We start from the raw sequence: 24,015 nt of genomic DNA on the forward strand, positions 1-24,015 counted from the left end.
TAATCGTCGTTTCGAACGGGCCGCGCCAATTATCCAATTTAACAGCAGGTTGACAGTTCCTCAGACGAGGAGGAAATTACGACGAGGGGGAGGAGTCGGTCGAGGGGTTGCTCGTTACCCCGAACCAGAGCTCGTTGGAAACTTATCTTTCATCTTTACCTACTTACCAACCAACCCTTGCCCCCTCTCCCATCCCTGCCAAGTTCAACACCGTATGAAACATTGAACATTAAACGGGCCCGGTTAGCCCTTTCCACGGCGCGATTATCTTCTCGGAACGATCTTGACACACACACACGTATACCGTTAAACGGGCGATCAAGCTAAACCGTGGTAAATTACACGGGTGCATTCGCGATCCTTTGACGCGATTGTTGCAAAGTTGAGTGGATGATAGCGTATTTCTTTTTTCCAAGGCTCGTTTGATTATTAATCGTAGCTTCGTGAGCGCATCGATTCGTTTGTTCAGGAATGACGTGTAACACGGTGTCTCTGTTATAATTTTCTAATTATATCTCACGTTATTATACAATCGTACGTAGAATCGTATGTAAAATCATCTTTTTCAAAGAAAATAGAAAATGTTGTACCTTAATTCTTCCTATTGAAATTACATTTCATTAATTGGAGAACGTTATATTATTTTCGTTTGTCTGTGAAGGTATTCAATTTCTCTCCTGGAAAAGAAATAATAAAGTATTAGTAATAGTTAATTCGCGTAAATTCTTACCTTTTCCCTTCCTGTTTTGAACTGCAAAAAAATTAGATAAACGTAGATTCAAAAATAGTTTTCGAAAGAGTAATTCCTTTCTTCTTTTATTTTTTAAAAATCACTCATCGGGAGGAAAAAAAAAATAGTTCGACTATTCAGTGTTCTCGCGATGAATGAATTATAATATTTGTCGTCCATCCTCCCCTCTCCCCCTCCTCGTGTCTGTTTCGCCTCGTCTGCTCGCCGATCCGCCTCTTTTTCATCATCGATCAGACGATGACACAAGCGGAAGCCGGAAAGTGGAAAGCCACTCTCTCCTCCTCTTTTCCTCGTTTCCCCCCCCGATTATTTGTTCAACGTTGGGAACCGCGAATTCGTTGGACCGGAAGTCGATCATCGGGTTTCATTAAAACTGCCATTCTCGGTTCGGTTGGGTGTCTGGTCGGGGGGAGGAGGGGGCGACCAGCCAGCTCGGAAAATATTTGCCGGCCTTGTCGATCCCTTTGTCGAATCCCATCCCCCCAATAATCCCCTTCTCCCCTTTAGCGCGTTAATGTGTCACAGTGCATTACTCGATAATTAATGTCTCGCGGGCCGCCGTCGCGTGGAAAATGTTCTGTTACGATTGCCGCTGCGATTCCATCCCCCATTCAAGGGGATGGGATCAAAGTTTCGTTACGCGTTAACGCGTGCACGTTAACGTAAGTTACGCAGGAAATTTCAAATTTAATCTTGTTGATTCTGATTTTTAAAGTTATGAAAATGCGCGAGAGGATATTTGTATGGTAAAATATTTATTTTTCTTTTTCTTTTTTTTTTGTTGTTATTGATTGGGAAAGGAAAAGAAATTTTTTCTTTTTCTGCAGTGCAATTTTTCTTGGAAATTTCCGATCAGAATCAGGGATAATGTGACGTTAAAATTAAAACATCTCTTTTGCAAGAAGTTTTTTCACTCCACGCCATTTTTGCACTATTAAAATTATATCGAAAGGATAAAAAAGAACGAAACGCGAAAAGATTTTCTTCCAATCTTTCCTTTTCCCTTTTTCATTTCTTTCTTTGTAAAAAGAACACTACTTTAAGGGGGATTACATTAATGCTCGGAATTTCAACGAAACTCTTCGTACAAAAAAAAGAAAGAAAAATAACGTTTCTTCAATTCTTAACGTTTCAACCGTTTCACGAATGGTAAAAAAATGCTAAAAATTCCACGTATTAATTCGATACTCCCTCTGAGATAAATTCATTGTATCATTCGATTCGATTTCATTTCCAATCGTATCCAATCAAATCCTTTTATTTTCCCCGAGTTCTTCTTCTTTCTTCCTCTCCATTTTTCGGTGCAACCCGCTCAACACCTTCGCTTCGATCGTTCGCTACGGATCGCATAAATTTCGCGTATCCCCCTCCCTCCTCCCCTTCCATATCAAGCCGGCATCCGAGCAGAGTTGAACTTGTAATCTTCTAATCTGGTTTATTAATGAAGTTATATCGGCTATTGGCCTGAACTCGAACTGGGGCAATTTGTCATATCTTCTGGGACGCGGCGTAATTCCGATCGCCAAGTTTAGACGATCTCCTCCCCCCTTCCCGTCTCGTTATGATTATAAAATTGGCCTGTTTCCTCGACTCGGGGACGGGAAACATTTTTATCGAGATTGAATTGAAACCGTAAACCCGAAGAACGCGCGATTTTTCTTCCATGGTGTACATGTATATGTATATGTATATATATGTATCGTGGAGGATGTATCGATTCCTACCTCGTCACGGCTGATTTATAAGAACCACTACCACCGCGGATATATATCGCGGCACTGACCTAAGCCGGTCTATTCGCAGACTGGTAATAACATCGATGGATTACATGGATCAACCTGCACTCTCGTCCACCATTTTTTTTTCTTCTCTTTTTTTTCCAGAAAATAGAAAAATCTAACTTTAAAATTCGTATTCGCATGTGTAACCCATGGTGGTTATCTCGATTCGATCGTCGTCGAACAAAACTGTCCCGGTGTATCTTGCGCTCGCAAATTGTTTCCGGATTTTAGGGGTAATACGTAGAGCAATCTTGTATGGATAATTAAGCGGATCGATTCGTGGATAATCGTTTTCCATCCGTTGCTCTCTCGCGTGTAATGAAGAAATGGAGTAGGTAAATTTAGGTCGATTTGTTTGTTATTTTATCATTCTTCTCGAAGAGGAAGAATTCCATCATTTCGTTTGCCACTGTATCGATATCCAAGTGTCCGATTTTTCTCCAACACGAATATTAAAATTAAAGGGAAAATTTTATTTTTCACACAGGGTAGAATAATCTTCCACCCTTTCCTTTTTCATTCCGTCTCAAATTTGCATATTGATACGGAAAATCTTTCTCTCCTTAATTACATTTCGAGTAGATACTAATCCATTTCAAATTTAAATACAAATTATCATATTTCAAATAAATATCAAATTCTTCTTTTCCTCTTTTACTTCGAAGTAACTCTCGAGTCAATTTCCACGTATCAGATAGTCGATTTTTTCGTTTGTCAAGAAACAGTGGCGGGATCCTGTTTGAATCATTCCAATCAGAAACGACATCTTGCTCCTTGACGTCAAGTTAAGTATAATGGAGGGGAGTGGAGGAAAAGTGGGATGCAGTTTTGCAAGTTGAAGCAAAGGGAAGTAGATTCGCGGACAAACTGCCGACTTGTTCATTGTTGGCCTTGTTGCAAATTGCGGTGTACAAGTCGGCGAGCAATTTGGAGGGCGTTCGCTCGAATACTCGTTTCTGCGGCTTTTCCATCAGAGGGAGGGGGGAGGAAAATTTCTCCCCCCCTTGTTTCGCGCCCGTCCGATCGATCACCCTTTGAACGAACCCGTTGCTTCGCAAGAAACGATTCAATTTCTTGTCGCGCACAAACCGAGCCCTCAACGGCCATCCGAGGTTTCTTAATTGACTCTCGTAAATAACACGCGAGCCGGACATTTTATCAAGATTGAACGGAACGGAGTGCGAGTCGTTCACGCGAGGTCGGGGAAAGCGCAGCCCCGCCTTACCTTCGAGACGTGAAATTTTATCAAAATTCAAAACGAAACACATCTGTTGGAAGGAACGTACGAGAAATCCGATTGGGAAGCTTCCAAATGGTAATTTTTCACTAGAGAGGAAACACCAGACTTTGCAAATCGAACGATTATTCAATACTGTTCGAAAAATATATTTTCAACTCGGTCAAGGATTGAATTAAAAAACAGAGAAATTTTTTTAAATGTCCCATCTTGAGTCAAACGATGAATACGTAAGATACGTCTCTTCGAGCGAAAAAAGCTTGAATAAATATATAAATTAATTACAATATAATAAATATAATAATAAATTAATTACAACTTACAACTTTTCAAAATTTATGATATTCAAAATTTCGAAGGGAAAACCGATCGAGAATAATCTCGAAAATTTCTCCAATTTCTTCATTATTCTCCAATCGTGGAAGGAAGAATTCCCAACGGTTCACCCTCCTCCTCCAGAGGAAAGAACCCGCATAAATAAATTCCCAAGGAGGAAGATTCGAAGTCGAACAGCATCCACCACTTCGACTCGGGGAGCCCATCTTCAAATCGCCTCCTCGGGGGAGGATCCGAGAATTTGCACCGATCTCGCGGGAAAATTTGTTAATGTCGCAATGGAAGGAGGATCCTTTAACAAGCTGACGAGAGAACGAGAAGTTTTACACCGGGTCTCTCATTAGCCGTCACTTCATTAAACGAGCGTAAAATTTTATCGTTATTTCATCTCGGCCATCGAAACGGATGGTGATAGACAGAGATATCCCTCGGACAGAGAGCGAGTAAGGGAGAGAGAGAAAGAGACAGGAAGCTCGATCCACGACGTAGTACGCGAGTCGACGTACTACGTGCTCGCAAAAGTTTCGAAGGGCCGCTCTGCCTTCGGTCGAGAGGGCTCTCGCAGCGGCACCAGCTTTCAGACCGATGGAGTACGCACTCCACCCGACTCGGTGATGCATATCTTCAGTTACGAGCATTTTCACTCGGGCTTATATGCAATATTCTCGAGCGTTCTAATCACTGTGCCGCGAGTTTTCCAAACTCGCCAACCCGCCCTCGCCGGGCAACATATCCGGCTTGCATCTGAAATCAACGTTCCTTCTCGTTTCTCTTGTAAATTTTTGTCGAAAATTATATTATAGTGTCTTTCCTTAACGGAATGTCTATTGTGTGATACGGCGATAAGGTTAAGTTCGTCGAGCAAATTTTCTCGTTCAATTCAATAATTGGAATCGAATAGATTGGCATTACAGAGAATTACACGATTGAAAGCGGAGTTTTTTGAACAAAATATCAGAAGAATCCGAGGTGAACAAGTTTGGAATAAAACGATGCGAAACAAGAGACGTGGAAATTCCAAGAGGAGGAAAACGGGCGAGGGAGAATCTTCGTCCCGATTTATAAAAATGCAGAAATCTCGTGGTGGTATCGCCAAGATCTCGTTCAGTCGAATCGCGGCGAATTTGTTCGGATTCGTTTCCCTCGCGTGGCGCGTGTCGGGAATCGCGTTCCTCTCTCTTCTGGAGAGGGAGGGGAAAATTCTGAAACTGGAGAGAGAGAGAGAGAGAAGGGAGAACAAAGTTCTCGGATATCGAAGATGAATCTTTTCCCTCGAAAGAAAGTTGCTACGAATCCGATGAAACGTGAAAGCTGATCGCCTTGAGTGAGGCGAATTCCCCGGCTTTAGAAATTTACCTAGAAGGCATAGAAAATGAGACCGGGCGACTTTGAATCTTGCATGAAACTGGACTATTTTCAAAGAGCTTGAAAGTGAATCCCTTAGCTGGAACAACCTCGGCTCCTCGAGGATCGCGTGTTAATTTCACGATTTTAACGTCTCGGTGGAATAGAATTATTAACGATCATTTATACAATGAATTTCTTCCCCCCCCTTCTTCCAAAAACACAGGAAAAGAACGTGTGAGAATTTTAAAGGCAAAGTTTATAAACCGATCACGATGAAAGGATATCCTTCACTTTTTTGTATTTGTGGTATTTTGATATACAAAGAATTATAAAATATTTGGGTTTTGATTTTTTCTTCCTTCTGAAATATTCCAATCTGTTTTTTTTTTCAACTACAAATTAAACAGCATGTTATATCAATGACTAAATTATTATAGTCAATTAAATTATTCAAATGTATTCTTAAATTTTTCGAGTTGAGGATATTCTATCTTGAAAGAATCTACTAAAATATCTCGCGCACTGTTACGATGACGTACCTTCGAAAAATATCTTTTTGACAAAGATTTAATTTGTTTAAAATCGATCCTTTCCTTTCTTTAAATCAAACATTTCCATATATTATCACTAACAAGTACGAAAAACAAGAGACGACACTTTTCTTCCTCTCGTCCTATATAAGTTTCACGTTTTATTATATTCTGATTCTTCGAACATCGAAGAGGATTGAAATTGGGAAAAGTCATTTACGATTCTATATACGTCGATGAAATATGAACGAGAGGAAAAGGTTTAACGTTTCGAAGCGAAAATGCGCGCGACACCGAGATTCGACGAAAAGTTTCCCTTCGCCGGATCTGTCGTCACACCTCTGCCAAGTTAATTGGAATTCCTGCGGTACGAGACAACGGCCATTTCTTAGTACTGTCCACGAAAGGCGAGGTGAACACCCCCATTCACCGGCAATACAGAGGGGTTCGCCTCTCTAAGTGGCCGCCACAAGCTGTTTAAAGGAGCTTGCCAACTTCCGGCTGCTCGTGACCTCGGCTGGACGTGCAACCGCAAAAGTTATCACACACGGGATGGGAACACAGGGCGGAAGCAAATTGCCAACAAAAAATTTAAGTCTTCCTCAGTCTCCTAATTTTTTTTCTTTTTTTTTTCAATAACTCTCGAATGTTTCATTTTCCCCTGCAAACAATTGCAATCTTTATTTCGATCTTATACCATCCTTCATTTTATATTTTATTCGTATCGCATCTAAAACATCTTCTTCGCGTGTAAAATGACTCGTCGGTTCGTTGTTACTGTTATTAAGTTTTCTTAGATTCTTCCAATAATCTTCTATGGTATTATTTTCAGAGTAAGATGCATCTTAATTCTTTCTTTCCAAAATCCTCTCTTATCCCTCCTCACATTTTCATTCATCGATTCCCCTTTTTGCGACACGACAAGGAAATTACATTATGTCTGTATTCCATCCCCGACACCGCGGGAGGTAATCGCAATCTTATATTAAATTTCCTTTCAGGCCTCAGTCCCCGACCCGTTTTGTTGCCCGTCGCAAAATTCGCGACAAAGGGTAGTTTAACTCTTTGACGCGTCGATCCCGATGAAAGGGGCGAATGAAAGCGTCAATACCTTCAAACACCTTTAATTTTTCGAAGCTTCCCCCTCTCTCCCTCTAAAAAAAAAAAAAAAAAAAAGAGAAATCCTCGATCGAAAAAAAAAGAGGAGGGGTAGGGGGTGAGGTTCCAAAAACCGGGGGCCGATAACCGGATCGTGGAAAACAATGACGCAATCAGCGCGTCGTGCGCGGTATTCACCCCTCTCACAAAGAGACTATCCCCAAAGCATCGAGAAGGTCGCATCGAGCGGCGGTCCCTTTCAAAGCTTTGTTTCCATCACGGCAGACTTGATCGAACGTTCGTTAACCGAACCGTGTATCGAGACACCCATTACTCGATTCGTTGTTTAACCCGTACCTCATCGATGCTCACATCCCAATTTTCCACAATCTTCGATTAGCCGCGTGTCATCAGAAGGAAAGAAAGGAAAAAATTCTCGAGAAACGTCGATCGATCGATCATCCCCTATCCCCCTATCTCTCGATGTTTCGATCTATCTTTGCAATGGGGGGAGGAGGCGAGCCGCTGATGGCTTTAAACCAGGATTCGAGGGTGTGGTGGGCCGTTTCCACGAGTTGACAAACGCCTTTCGACACGCGCGATCAGCTTCCTGATCGAGCTTTTTTCGCGCGGCAGAGAGAGAGGAAGAAGGAGAAGAGAAAAAGGAAAGGGGGAGGAAATCGTCTTACGTTACACGTTACGCAAATCGGAACGGTTGATCGTAATGGAGATTGTTCGATGAAACGAAACGGTGCCTTACGGAATCGCTTTGCTCCCCCCAATGGTTATTCGATGAAACGATTTACTCGATGATGGTTTATCAATAATGTAGTTTATTTAATGGTTTATCGAATGGTACGTTGATCGTTCGTTAGGTTGAATAGGCGTTTGGAATAGGATTGAAATCGTGATTCGAAATGTGGAGGTGAATTTTTCGGTGGAAATGAAATTTCGGAAATTTTGGCGAAATGTAGATTTCACGATTATCCGTTTAGACATTCCGTTTATGCGGTGAATTTTTATAACAAAGGAAATTTTAATATTAGATGAATCTTAAGTGAAATATTGAATATTATTTGAATCTATTTAATATATTTTGTGATATAATTTTTTTGCAAAATTTTAAATTAGTAATATTCGATGTCTATTGTGCAGGGATGCAACGTTTCGTTAATAAACGTGTTCTCCTATTAATTACACGAAAATTATAAACGATGGCCAAAATTAGGATTTCTATTACACGTAGAGATAGAAATTTTTAACACTTGAGTTTACTCGCAATTGGGTTAGATAATCGATGAATAATAATTATTCCAATTTGCGGGATTGAGGGAAAAGTTTGAAATAAAATGCTGGCTGACCGTTCGTTGACTATTCTACTTATATCGAATACATTATTGGATCATGCTATTATATACTGGATTATATTGGATTAACTTTTGATTTATTCAACGAATTCACTGGTCAGCATGTTCCGATTCGATACCACTCTACTGATTATTCAATTGTGCCTAGGCAGAAATTAATCAAGTTTATCTGATAAACTTTCAAAATTGATTTCGAAAAATAAACAATTATTAATTTCACCAATGTATATCTTTCGAGCTTCGATTCACTTCACGATTTTTACATATATTACTATATAAATTTTTTATATTTTTTATATATTGTTTACTCATGCTTTTAGATTGTTTGCGTTTCTTGTTTGCTTGTGTATAAAGCGGGACCGGAGCATTGATTTTTATATCACTACGTCCCACTTTTAACTTTGATATCAATGCTCGAATACACGGAAACCTTTTTACATTAATTCTAAAATTTTTTCCTAAAACTTTTATCCAAAATTGATTTCTCTTCCTTCTCTCAATTAAATCAATTTTACAATTATCAATCGTATCATTAGAATCTGCAAATATACAAACAATCTTAATAAAATTATTTTCATTCGTCGTATTATTTTACTTGATATAAAAAATAAAGAAGGAAAATTATTAAACCTTCATCTCCTTCAATTTTCTCAAAAAAAAAAAAGTTATGTTTTGTTTATGAATAGAAAACAAAATGGTCGATTTCTGGTACAATGTATGGATACATGTGGATCGAGTTCCGTAAACGTATCACGAAAAATGAAGAGGGTACTTGGGTCTCGATGGGTGGACCCGTTGTAAGAAACGTCTCGTTTAAGGAGCAATCTGGATGGCGGCCAACGACGCGGCCGGGGAACGATCTTTAAACGATGAAAAGTTATCACCATGGAACGGCATCTTTTGCATAATACTGATATACGAAGACAATTTTTCGAGAATTATGGACTCGGATACGCGTCAAAATTGCAATTCGTGTTTCGTCTGTCTTCCAGCAGATAGGACTGATCGTGAAAATTACGAGCTGTATAAGCTAATTATTCTTCGAATAATTAAATTTGCGTTAATGGCAGCGACGGTCTCCCCGTCGTTTGCCGGGATTGAATGCGTAATCGATACCGAAAGTTCGATGAAATGCACTCTCATCTTCTTAAAATTTAATCTTTCGGTGTGGCCCATTATTGGCAAATGAACTCTTTGCGTTTCGTTTCATCCAATGTTGCGTTAATTACTCCTTCTTGGATTTTCCTTCAATTTTTTCCTTCAACAATTAAGAAAAATCGATCGTGTTGAAATTATCAGGAATTTCTGAAAGCTGAAACAAACGTCGGTTCGTCCTTTCCTTTGACACTATTTTCGTTCGAAATATTTTTTTCATTATTTTTAAAATAATCTAATTTTCATCCAAACTGCTATATATACAGTTTCTAATAATTCATTCTATATAAAATTTTATCTTCTTATTTCCGTTGGTTACAAGAGTTGCTTATACACTTGCAGAATATGCAGATTTTCTTTACTGATCAAAGATTATGGATGCTCGTGGCTTTTTTCTTTTTCTTTACACTTAACATCAGATTATTGAAATAAATAATGAGATGGCGAGAAAATGGTGAGAATTATCTCATTACATTTTACATTCAATATTATAATCAGAATAACGTATAATATCCGATGTATAAACTTGCATAAATCGAATCTCATATTCACGCCTCAGGAACAATGCCTTATAAGGAAATTTACAAATTATCAAACCGTCGTAATTAACATAATCAATGCTTCGTTCAAAAATACTTTAAAAAAGAAATATTTATTCCTCTTAAAATCCTCCATCAAGAATTTTTCACTAATTTCGAATACTTCTGTAAAACAATCATTTTTACGAATTGAAAACTTCCAATCCACCACCATAAATCAAACTCTTTCTTATTTATTTTTCTTCTTTTTTATCGAACGTAGTCGACGATAAAATTCCCGGTGTAAATAGAGAAATGAGGCATCTATTCGATCGTAACCGTTAGACGGGGGTTGAACACGAGAAGGATCGTTACGCGCGAAACGATTTTTTCGCGCTTTCGTCGATCCATGTGTGAAAAGAGTGTCGGATTTCGTCCTGTTCGCGGGCGTGCATAATTCAGGCGGGAAAAAGTGTGTCGTTCGAACGCGGAGAGGGTGAGGAGGGGGAGCGAGCTTAGCCGGCCGTTTCACCGTCGAGCATAAACCATTTTTCTCCTCCCTGCAAAAAACAATGCATCGCCGGGTTAGCCAGAGATGAAGCGCGCCGCTATTTACGCGTGTAAAAAAGGCACGAATACGCACGCTTGCACACACACATACATACATACGCGCGCGCATCAAGTTTCAACGCCCACCGCCTTTTATTTTTATCCATCCTCGGTTACTTTATATCCACTCTCGTGTAAATTCGAATCACTCGGGGCTTGGATTCTCGCTCGTATTACTACTTCACCAAACGGAATAATCGGCGTATTAGGGCGTGTTCCGGACGCGTGTAATCGGAATTTCCGTCGGTCTGGTGTGTATATATATATATATTGAATTGTATCGCGTAAGAGTATATCACAGGCGGTTTTATTATCCGTTTTTAATTATTTCCCGCGTTTTAAATATTTACTTTTATTCAACCCTTTTGTTGAACAAAAGAGGCAAATTGGTTTTCTCGAGAAATATATATTGTTACGATTTTTCTCTTCTTTTTTTTATTTTAAGAATTAGAAGAATATTTATTAAAATTAAAAGATCGTAGCACCTCGACATTTTGTTTGATTCTCACGTTTCTCAATCTCTTTGTTTCTTCTGTAATGCGACGCCTGTTTTTGGATGGCCATGATAAATAAAAGAAAAATTGTTTCACGATCCGAGTTGTAAATGTGGATAATTCGTTTGTAAAACGAATGTTTGAATAGATCTCTACATCTTGCGGCTCGAAATATTATTTGGTTTATAGAGTCTGTTTTTAACGGTGTTTCCATTCCCTCCGTCGTCTTTCCCGTGGATCAAACAACAATGAATATCGATTTTCAATTCACTTGTATTTCCGAACGATACTTGACAATCAACAATATGTGACCACCAACTACGTAATCATTACAGCCGATGGAAATATTATTCACAATTCTGCACAATGGCATTTTTATTTTTCTTCGACCAACGTTCACTCTCTCGTGGCGATCAGACAACAATGAATATCGACTTTCGATTTATTTTTATATTACACGTTGTCGAAATTATCAATAAATCGAAAGACGATATTAATCAACTTTGCCAATTCTAAATAATTATATTCATAACGAGAAGAAAGATTTGTACGATACGTAAAAAAGCTTAAAGGATTAGAAAGAATTATCGTTCGTAACTACTCAAATTAAAATCTATTCAATTCGAGAATAATCAAAAAGAAAAAAAGAGAGATCCAACCAGATCGTTATAAAATGGAAGAAAACATTGGAATTTGATTTGAAAACGCGCGATTTCCGGAGGAAAAAAAAAAGATGGATTGAAAGTAGGTTTTTTGAAACGTTTGCTGGTCGTGAATCGTCGTTCGAAATCGAATTCGTCGACCAACTGCGCCAACTATGAAACTGCCAGTGATGTTCGATTCAGGTTTAACTCTGAACCCATTAACAATTTCGTTCGTATTCGAAAGAGAAAGAAAGAAAGGAAGAAAAAAATGGAGAGAACAACTATGTCGAAGCTATGCTGGGAGGGAGAGATATTTGTCGTTGAAGCGAGTGGCTCGAAAAAGCGTCGGGACGAACGCAAAACGACCCAGAAATTCCATCTATCCGATGTTTCGGGCACACGGCCGTATAAAACTTTTCATTTCTATATCTCTTCCGAATTTCCTTTGATGTCCAGATCACCTCGTCCCAATCGGTGCATACAAGCCGCCTCGTAACAGGAACGAAATCGACAAGCTTGGATCCCTCAGAGATCCTAATTGCATTCCATGCATCGATACAGTGCCACCTGAAAGAGGAAAAGAGAGAGAGAGAAGAGAGAGAGAGGAAAAATCACGCGATATGATTTCAAAGCACACACATACAAAAAAAAAAGAAGAAGAAAGAAGAAAAGAAAGAGATAAGACAACGAGAGTTGAGGAAAATCAGTCGATGACGTGAGAGAGGAACTGGAGAAATGGAGATCTTTGATTCCCTCTCGCGAAATAAATCCATGGAGTTGGAGATTCTTCTTCAGGCAGATCGTATGCTATTCGTTAAAATACGTAAAATAAAAATAATGTCTTAATAATGTCTTCGTGCCTGGCCTGGAAGGTAATGAAAAGGGCTGGCTCCGTGAAAACTTTTCTGCCATTGCTCTCTCTCTCTCTCTCTATCCATGTTTCTTCCCTCGAATCGATATTTTTAGAGAAGCCGCTTCTACGTGCTTATTTATTTCATCGCCAATTTTCTATTTATCGCCAAGACGTGTCTACTTTTATCCACCTGTTCTATGGATAAATAATTCTCGAATGGGCCGAAACTCCATCTCTCTCGCGAACGAGAAATTAAATCTAGAACATACGTGAAAGAAAATCGTGGTTAGATTGGGGCGAGATATGAATCATTGCAAGGCGAGTAGAGCAAAATCCGATGATGGTCGGATAGATTCGAACGAAGGAGTTAAGATAGTTCTGAAACGGAGTAGAACGGGAACGTATATGGTCGGGCACGCGAAACGAGCCGCCGACAGACAGAGTGAAATAAAACATTTATAGTCGGGCGAGTGGATTAAGCGAGTCTGTTACCCGCCGTTGAAATTACTGTGACGAGGAAGGGGGTGTAGGGTGGATGTAGATGTGACGAAGAAGAGTTCTAGATTTCGAGGGTGTGAATGTTAACGTTAAGTGGTGTTCGAGGGTGTTCTCTCGTTAATTACCGGCCGCGTATCTTCATCCCCCCCCGTGAATATATTATTTCGTTTACCGCTTGTTACCCCAACTTCTCGCCCTTGTTTCCCAGCTTTAAAGTTTTTAATCGAATTACATTTCTTCTCCATTATTCATGGATCCTCAATATGGATCATCCAGCTTCCATTATTCATACACATTGGTACTTACAGTTGCGTCGTGACTTCGATAAATACACCGCGGAAATATTGATATACATTTGCTTTGCAAAAATCGCGACACCGACTCTTTTTTGTTTTTTAACAGATAAACCGAGAATGATCGATAATCCATAATGGTGGCCTTTTATAACAACGAGTACATCGACCCTGCCAAGAATACATTTCTCGAAGATCAAACACAAACAATTGGAATCTCTTTTCGCACGAGGCGTAGAAAAGATGAATTTTGAATTTAGAAAAATTTTAATTCCTCCTCGAAGAAACACGATATCCTCGACGAGGTATCGCGCTAACCAACTCGTTTAAAAAAAAAAAAAAAGGGAAAAACGTAATATATGCTCTTAGGATTTGTACGTAGCGAAGAGGTCGTGTAAAGAGAGAAAAGAGAGAATAGGGTAATTCGAATTGCATATTCACGAAGGGGTAGTATCCTGGTCGGTCGTCGGGACGAACCGGCCTGTCACACGATCCCTTCAGTCAGCCATGCTATCCGAGTTTCGTTGTAGTTCGATCGAGGGGATTTACCAATCGAAATGGCGGCTCGAAAGAGCGTGTTCACCCGCTGCGTAAGCCGCTGCGGAATCCAGCTACCACTTTGTGTTTCGATTCGCCTTAAAAGTTTTCCCATTTCCGTGCTACGCTATCACGGCCGGTCCAACGAGAAATCCAGCTAGAGTAATCCATTGCCAGAGTCGTTTGTTCGTTCGTTCGAGTACGTTAACCTTCGCTTCGAATTGGCCGCTTCTCTCTCTTTCTTCCTCTTTCTTTCTTTCCCTTTCTCGACCACCATCGATTCACGCGCGTCCGTGGATCGAATTACGCGCGTAAAAGAAGCGGGGAGAAAGGGGGAAGCAAGGGAGAAGAAAGGAAGAAATTGAAAGAGGGAATGGCGGCGTGCACGCATTTCGAGAAATTCACCGAGATTTCCCAGACGCCTCGTCGAAAGGCGCAACTCCTCCTATCCTCCCCATCCCTCGTCCGTTTCTTTTATTTTCTCACGGCCACGCGAGAAATGGTTTCCGAGTCTATTATTCATGGTGGTGGTGCAAAGTGGCGTTGGCGTCGATGTCGATTGCTCTGATGGAAATCGGGACGATTGCGATCGGAGGGAAAATCTCTCCGACAATTGAGCGCGCCGCTCACTCGACGAGTAGACGTTCGAGAGAGGAAAGGAGGAGGGGCGGATTTTGGGGAAGAAATTTTCGAAAGGAATTTGAAAGCTGACGATTGCTCAGTTTCTGTTCGTTTAAACGAAGAAAATTAGTTCTTCCAGAGATGATTTGAATATTATTGAAGTTTTGTAAATAAAAAGATTGATCGTTCTTCGTTTAAAATCGACACTTGTGGAGCGAAGGTATAATAATTTCATGGTGTTATGACAGCGACAGCAAATCATTTCGCTCTTCTATTTCGCGCTTCCACTCCGTTTCCTTAGCCTCGCTATTTTTCGAGTCGTTCGAGAGAACGTTTCGCTCGTAAGCTCACGAGCTACAACAACCAAAAGATTCCCATTTACACGGTACCGAAAGCACCGCTACCCTTGTCGAAAAGCGAAATTTCTCTGTTTCCAAGAAACTCTTATAAGCCAGCTTGAATAAATTCATGAGACCGCGGTCCGTGGAACAGCGCGCGCTCGCTCGCGCGCCTCATCGATTTGAAATTCGGATTCCGCCTAACTTTGCCGGGATGACCCTCGGCGTGAGGGGATAAAATCGAGAAAATTCTTATACGGTGTTGAAACAACCTCTATCGTCCTCCCTCCTCTCGTTCCTCTGGCGTTTGTCTCCACCTTAACTCAACTTTCAACAGACCAATCCCGTGGATTCAACTCGTAATTAGAGGTTCATTCGATTGTATCAATTCTTCTCGTTTATCGATTTCATCTTGTTCTCTCAAATATAAGCGTATGATTTATTAAACATTTATATCAAGATTAATTTAAACTTGTACCGTTTATGATTTTCTTTCTAGAGATAGTGTCTATCTTTCTAAAAAAATCTTTAATTTTTCGAAAAAAAAAAACTTGTACTGTTTACGATTTTCTTTCTAGAGATAGCGAAGAAGATAGAAAAATCTTTAAATTTTCGAAAAAAAAAGAGAGAGAAAAGGTAGCTGATTTTGGAAAATCCTTAATACTCGTTACTTTAAAATTCGAGTATAAATGGCGATCGTACAAATCGCGATCGAATCCGATTTTTTCCACGCCTCCCCACCCTTCTTCGATAATTGTCGCGTCGAAAAGCGGATTTCCAGTTCCGCGCCGCGCTTCCAATTATCCAAAACTCGCTACTCAGCGCGCCACTTCCGCTTTCCCCCGGAACATATCTCGCGCGCCGTCTGGGCCGCGCATCGGGGCCCCATTCACGCGATTTTTCCCTCGTTAAAACTCCCTCCCTCCCTCCCTTCCTCCCCACTCTAAATAAACGAGGAATATCGGCCTATGTTTTTTTAATGACGCCACTCGCCGGGGGTGGCGACACACCGCTGCTTAAGAAAGCAGCCCCCGGATCGAGTAATTACTTCGTTAGAATGCGCGTTGACTTAACGAGTGCCGAGTTAACGAACTGTGTCAAGAATAGATCGCGTCTAATTAGATATTCCGATGGATCCTCTCCATGGAACATATCTTTCCGTGTCTTTCTTCCTACCTTCCAACATTTTGATCCCGCGTCAATTTTCGATCGAGAATGATTATCGTTCCAATTATCTCCGTTTAAACTTTTCCTTCTTTTTTTTTTTAATAGCTACATTGGATGATAAATATCGAGAGGATAAACAAATTAACGTTCCAATTGATCCAAAAATTGAGGAAACGAGAAGAAGGAAACGTTATGATGTTTGGTCGAATTTATTTTGCATCTTTCGATGCACTTATTTTTTAAAAATGCTTATTTAGTGATGGAATGTAATCATTACCACTATCACTCTTCGTTTATTCTAGTTTTAAACGAGGATGGGCCAATTTTATTATTTGAAAAATTACCACGCGCCATAATACATATCTTAATCAATATACAAAAATACGCAATTCTCTAATTTTATCACGCTCAACTTCTCGATTCCTCTTCCTCCTATTCATTAATGTCATTCAATAGTTTCGTTTGCGCGAAAATATTCGTTTAACAAAGATACGATAAAGTTGAACAACTTCGACATTCAAAAAAAAAAAAAAAGAACGTGCCCTCTGGTCCCAGATGATTATTCAAACAGAAACTCTGATGAGTCCTTACACTTACGCTTAACGATTACAATTTCAATCGTCAAACAATTCGGATTTCGAGTTAATATTTCATCTCGTCGGCTCTTTAAACAGGGAAATCGATTTCTCCGACACCTCTCTCGTTCTCCACACGAGCGTGTCTCAAGGTTTATTAAGACACCGTGCGCGATCATTCTGCTCTAGTGTAAATTGATTCTCGTTTACGAGACGATCGAGAGAAAAATCGTTAACGACGTCTTCGTTCCAACGCTTGAAAAATTAATTTAATTGATCATCCTTTCCCCTCCCTCCTCCCGGGAGCAAAATTGAAATATTTATAACGTCGAAACGTGACGAAGCAAGAAGTTCTAATTACTTTCATTAATAACGAAATTGCTCGGGGCAGCAAGGTGATTTCGGGGAACAACGTGCTCCAATTATTGCCACCGAATCGCGCGACTATCGAGTGAGAGTGAGAGAGAGAACGAGAAAGAGAGAGAGAGAGAGAAGAGGAAAAAAAATAATGAATGTAATATTCGCCGGCTTCCTCCACGAGCCATGTTAAATCTGATGATTGTTCTCGAAATTGCACGCCACCTCTCGTATACACCTTAATCACGAGCCGGTGGACGAAGACAAAGCGAATTGTCGGAAGTTTCGTAATTCGAAAACGGAACGGGTAGTATTCCCCGTTAATAGGTATTGTCAATGCTAGAATGAGATTTCCTATAGAGAATCATCGCGGTGTTTCTCATTTGCATACTCGTTGAATCTTTTGTTCCAGCATTCAAGTTCCACTGATTTCCTCCCCCTCCCCTTTCCTTTCTTTTCTTTTTTTTTTGCCCTTTCCATTCATTTTTTCAATTTTCCATCCCTCACTTGTGCGTGTTTGTTACACGACTGTCCAACCGTCCTTCTTCCACTTTCACGCACTTTAAATCCATTACTCGTTTTCTTGTTTGCTCTCCAATTTTTCTTATTTCAGAATTCCATCCATATTTTTGTTTCGAACGACGATAATGTGTTTATTTAATTTAATTTACAATGCGCTCTCGTCAATAAATTCATGCCAAGGCCATCCGGTATGTTAATCTTAAATCATCGAGACGTACTGGAATAAAAAGAAAAAGATATACTTGTAAGAAGGGTGAATAGGACATTTTTGACTTACTATTTGAAGAACACAATTTTCCACGACTCTTTCTTATTTTCGAACACAATCTCTCTCTCTTCTCGTTCCTCTATCTTTGTCAATCGCTGCAACGCGTTGTCTTTCTCCAAATAACATCCTCAAAATAATCCATTCGTTTCCTTCAATTTAATTTAATTCATCACGATCCACGTGAAAATTAGCATACTCGATTCACTTATCGCCCGTCGTCCAAATCTGATTCACACAGTTTTATTTGCCAGATGATTCGCATCGTATCCACACCCACGTCGATCCATCAATCTTTATCCTTTCCTCCTTCTCTCTCGGTTATACGCACGTCAACCCCTTTTCTCCACTTCCGCCTCGACGTTTTCTCCTCGCATATTTCCATTACACATCTCGCTACGTATATCCCCGGAATCCCAAGCGACAACGCGACGACGTTACACGGGGACGTTCCCCGTAGGGTTTAACGCGAGGTGACAGTAGAGGAGCCGGTTATAGAGCGCGGTATGAAATCACGTCAAACACACGTCGAGGAACAACGCGTCGCGGATTGGCCAGGAAGAAAATTTCGAAACCGAGAAGAAGATTTCACCCTTATTCCCATTATCCCCTCTCTTCTTTCTGGTTCAATTCCCTCGATAATTAAAGGTGTTTCTTCTACGAGAAGGAAGGAATCTTTATCGAGCTTTTCATCTCGAATTTTGAGAGATATTTTCTCTGTTTTCGTTTCTCGTAAAGGAAGAGAAGCATGAAGGACGAATGGCTCGCGTAAATCGAAGGATAAGCGTATTTTGGATCAACGAGATTGTCGTATTTTTTGAAAGCAAAGTGCGAGCGAATATTTTTTCGTAAGAAGGATAAAACACGTGTGTACTCAACGCTGGAAAACGCAGCTGCGAGTCGGTCAATTCTTTAAGCCGAAATGTTCGCGCGCGTGCAATATTCATATTTCGAAAAAGTGTCGAGCTTAAATTCAAGTTAATACGTAATTTATTATGAATTTATTCCAATTCGTGATTTCAATGAATGATTCTCTTCTTCAATAAGGATTAATTTTTTTTGCAAAGAGGATAGAGTTGAATTTAAAAAGTTTGAGATTTACATTATTATTAGTCGGAAATATATTTATTATTAATTAAACAATTACTACATTAATTACAATTAACTAACCTACTCGTCATTCGACCGAGTTTTAATTTTAAATGAAATTCGAGTTTACGAGGATAACGAGTTCGAAAGTCAAAATCAAAATTTGTTTGACTAATTTAAAATAGCTTGATGTAAACGCCGTTAACGATGTTGCAATTAAACATCGTAAGATAAAACGATGAATAATTTGTAAATCGATTCGATCGACATTCGATTTTGATTTTTAAATAATCGATCGAGAAAGAATCGAAATTAAATTGAATTATATATCGTGTAATTATAATTACAGTTGCGTGTAAAGATTAACACGCAACAACTTCAACTCCCCTAAACATCGTCTCGATTATTCACGTCGAGAAATATAGCACGTCGTTTCACATCTTGTTGTTTGAATCAAGTAACCATGTAATTTCAAATAAAACAAATCTTACAAGAGAGATTAATTTATCGTCGAGTACTCGCGATAGCACTTGGGGAGCAACAAAGATCCAAGAGAAGGGAACAATTCTCATTAGAAAATCGCTTTAGAAACTCGTAAACGACGGCCCTTTTGTTACGTAAATTGAATCCTCTCATCGCCCTTCCTAAACTCTCTCAGCGGAACGGAAATCTTTCGTTCGAAAAGTGATCTTTAATTAAATATCGCGTCAAACGCGAGAAACTTCAAAATCTTCTCACGAAAGAGAGAATCGAATCGAATCGAGACGATATCTGCCCCCTTCCTTCCCCCTCCTTCCCCATTTTTTCCCTCCCTCCCAAGAAGAAGGGAGAAGGAAAACCCATTCTACGCGACGCGCAACAAATATGTACTTCTTACCTTTATCGAAGCGTAGCTCCTCGATCCGGAAATTCCAAGGACGAAATCCCTCTTAAATCGCGCAGTTAGATCACCCGGGGGGACGAGATCACAGTCGGGGCGCAAGAAACTTAAATGGAAAATCCGCACCACACGTCAGCTCACCACATTTATTACCACAAAAGTTCGAGAGCGCGCCAACAATCGCCTCGTATCCGGTTATTCAATCGGTCGATTCGATCGGATCGGCCTACCTGGTTCACCTGGCAATAAGAGTATCTATGCGATCCGTGGCCGTGACGACGACGACTAACTCTCAAGTTCGACCACGCGACTCGTGCTTACAACGCGCAATTGCTTTGCGCAGTCGAAAGGTAGGTAGAGCAGGGACGACGATGTAGCGACACGACACCTTGGACACCGTTACGGGAATGTCGCGTAAACGAAAACATACGAGGCGTGTTGTCATACGGTGTATTTGCTCGCATATGCTCGAGAGACTCTTTCTCTCTCTCTCTTTCGTCAGATCAGTTGAGATCAGTTCTTCTATTTCTGGTCGTTTGTAAAAATTAATTTTTCGAGTTAATGGAATTAAAGGTAGAGAAGCGTTCTCAAGCGTTCTTTTGATTCTTCGTCACTGATGATGATTAAAAAATCGACGAAAGTAAAATAACGAATAAAATAAGGTTTAAAACGCTTGGAACGTGGTGCAAATCGCACAAGTTTAGAAGATTGTGATATTTGGAAGAGTTTTCTTTCCAAGGAGACACGTAATTGAACGTGATACGTATATACGAAGATCCAGCTTACTTCGAGCGAGGAATCTAGCTATTGAAACTCTATTAAAAATAGGGAAAATTGGAATCGCTATAACTCCGAGGATAATAACTTTTAATCAACGGGTGAGCGATCGTCAGAAGCGCGGAACCTTGCTTTTTAAAACGCTTTTTGATTTATTCCGATACGACTTCCGGTTCCCGAGATATCGTCGTGTAAAGAGAAGGGTAATTTTTTAATCATCGACTATCTCCGTCCCTATCGTTTACTCAGATCTCTCGCTCGCGCCTCGCCTCGCTGACCTATCCCAAACTGCAGACGTGTGACAGACGCGATTCCTGGAAGAACGTAGTACGCATTTCCAGGAAGTAATATCGGTCAGTGAGTCGCGAGTTCATTCATAACTTCAACGCTCCGTTTCATTTACTTCGAGTCCTTATATCTCGAGAACTATTTGAGATATCGGGATGGAACAAAAAAGAAATTAAATGGCACGGTTTCCTCTCTTTTCCTGAATGGGTTTTGACGACAAATTTTTCTCAATTTCTATTTATAATCTTTATTAAAAGATGAAAATTCAAAGTTTTATAAATTCGTGCTGCAATATTCTTCTTTTAAATTCACGTTCATTTTATCTTGTAACTAAAGATGAAACAAATCCGAAATACTTGATCCGGGAAAAATACCCTTTGAATTATGGATAATTAAACAATTTATATTATTCAGGTATTATTTCCCTTGCAGTGAAAGAAATCTCTCTTGAAATTCTTCCGAAGCAAATAAAGCTAAACCGAAATAGGACAACAAATCTGTTTAAACTCTTCTCAATCCTTCTTTGTCTTTTATTAACTGTTCTCATTCTCTCGCAATGATCGCCACGGACAAAGATGAAACTTTTCAGTTTATAACAAATAAATATTTTGTACATTGTACACAGCCTTCCATCGATGGGAAGGGAATCGTTGATAGTTTTTCGTCGATCTTGAGAGATACGTCGCCCATATCGAGGAATGCGGTCAAGCGTGATACGCGAGCAGAAAGTTTCGTTTCACGCTTTTGTTCGCCGTGTAGACTCGATCGTTGCTCCATTTCCTTCCCCTTCTCTTCTTCATTTTCCTTTCTTTCTTCTCTTCTTTTTTTTTATTTTACGAATAAATGTATCGTCTCGAAATAAACCGAATTTTAACCTCCAAAAAAATTTTTCGTTTAAAGACTTCATTCAACGATATTCATCCCTTCCCCTATCCATTAGAATTATTGCTTAAAACGAGACAGTCTCGTTTTCATCCCTTCCACGATGAGTGTATATATATATTTGAAGGAATATTTCAATCACTTTCGAGTTAAGGAAGCCTGAGGATCTGGCTGAGATAGATTCTCAACCGCATAATCGTCGTCAACGTTTAATAATCGTGCGTTCACCGTGGGTAACAATTTCCCCATTGATGTTATGTATCCTCGAGGTCGGAAACGGGTAATCTGAATCGAAGCCAGCCCTCCAGGTTCATTGTGTGCGGTACACGCAGTCAGTCAGTTTAGCAGTTCGCCGCCTTTCGGGTATTAGAGTTCTTCTTCGGGGGGGAGGAGGGCACTCGGTGGGTTTACACAGGGATTTTCTCAGGGATTCAAACGTCGGGTTGTCGGAGTGGTGGAAAAGTTAGTCGACGTGCCCCGCCGTTTGGCTTCCGCCGTTTCGCGCGACAGAGATTTCTCAAAATGTAAATTTAAAGCCCGCAACAGTCTTCACAGTCAACCCACACAAATTTCGCTGTCCTCGCGAGTCCTCGAATCGTCGGATATACTTCCCCCTCTTTACTTCCTCTCCTCTTCGCTTTCTCAAGTAGTCCGTGAAATTAGCGCGAAATTTCACAAGGATTGGCGATGGACGCCCGTTTATTATCCTCGGGATAATCGAGAGGTAATGGACCGTGGTGGCGGGAACTTATTTACCAGAGTGGTATTTAAACCGGATAAACGGGACGGTGGAATCAATTCTCAATTGAGGAAACACCGACCGATGGGATCAATTATTCGAACTTATCACGATCTCGCGATTTAAGTAAGAAAATAATAAATTTACATCTAGATGCAATATAAACGTGTTCGATATTCTTCTGATTCGTATTAGATAGTTCATTGTTTGAATTCACGGTTTCACGATAAAGAAAATTAAAAATGGAAAGGATATAAGTAAGAAAATAATAAATTTATATCTAGATATAAATTATAAACGTGTCTGTCGCACGGATTTCGATATTCTTCTGATTCATATTGGATTATTTGAACACGAATTCAATACATTATATTCAAACTAATATAATCATTTATTAAAGAAAAATCAACGAACAGAAAATTTCTAACAAAATTTTACTCGTAAATTTTCCATATTTGAAACTATTTCTCTTCACTCGCTACCCAAGATTCGAATCTCGAAACAAAGATCCACTAATCTACTCGCGATGTTGGAATCAATTCTTAATTGAAATATCGACCGATGGGATCAATTATTTGAACTTATCACGGTCTCGCGATGTTTCGAAGAAAATTATTAAGTAACAAAATAATAAATTTACATCTAGATACAATATAAATGTGTCTGTCGCACGGATTTCGATATTCTTCTGATTCGTATTGGATCATTTGAACACGAATTCAATATATCAAACTAATATAATCATTTATTAAAGAAAAATCAACGAATAGAAAATTTTTAACAAAATTTTACATATTTAAAACTATTTCTTTTCACTCGCTACCCAAGATTCGAATCTCGAAACAAAGATCCACTAATTTACTCACGACGTTGGAATCAATTTTCAATTGAGGAAACACCGACCGATGGGATCAATTATTCGAACTTATCACGATCTCGCGATTTAAGTAATAAAATAATAAATTTACATCTAGATGCAATATAAACGTGTTCGATATTCTTCTGATTCGTATTAGATCATTGTTTGAATTCACGATCTCGCGATGTTTCGAAGAAAATTATGAGATGATATAAGTAAGAAAATAATAAATTTACATCTAGATGCAATATAAACGTCTGTCGAATTTCAATATTCTTCTGATTCGTATTAGATTGATCATTGTTTGAACACGGATTCAATCCATCAAACTAATATAATCATTTATTAAAGAAAAATCAACGAACAGAAAATTTCTAACAAAATTTTACTCGTAAATTTTCCATATTTGAAACTATTTCTCTTCACTCGCTACCCAAGATTCGAATCTCGAAACAAAGATCCACTAATCTACTCGCGACGTTGGAATCAATTATTAATTGAAATACCGACCGATGGGATCAATTATTTGAACTTATCACGGTCTCGCGATGTTTCGAAGAAAATTATTAAGTAACAAAATAATAAATTTACATCTAGATGCAATATAA

At 39.5% G+C, this 24,015-nt stretch overlaps 1 protein-coding gene across 2 annotated transcripts in view; it reads right to left on the reverse strand.

The window, feature by feature from the left end:
* The window catches only part of LOC725803 (protein artichoke), a 199,594-nt gene extending 179,443 nt beyond the window's left edge, over window positions 1–20,151 (reverse strand). For both annotated transcript variants that reach the window (XM_006561475.3, XM_006561473.3), the window contains exon 1: window positions 19,860–20,151. The gene's annotated coding sequence lies outside the window, so the exon portion shown is untranslated. The remainder of the gene's footprint in view (window positions 1–19,859) is intronic.
* Between the last annotated feature and the right edge of the window lie 3,864 nt (window positions 20,152–24,015).

Source organism: Apis mellifera, linkage group LG8, assembly GCF_003254395.2.
Source record: "Apis mellifera strain DH4 linkage group LG8, Amel_HAv3.1, whole genome shotgun sequence".
NCBI classification, from domain to species: Eukaryota; Metazoa; Arthropoda; class Insecta; order Hymenoptera; family Apidae; genus Apis; species Apis mellifera.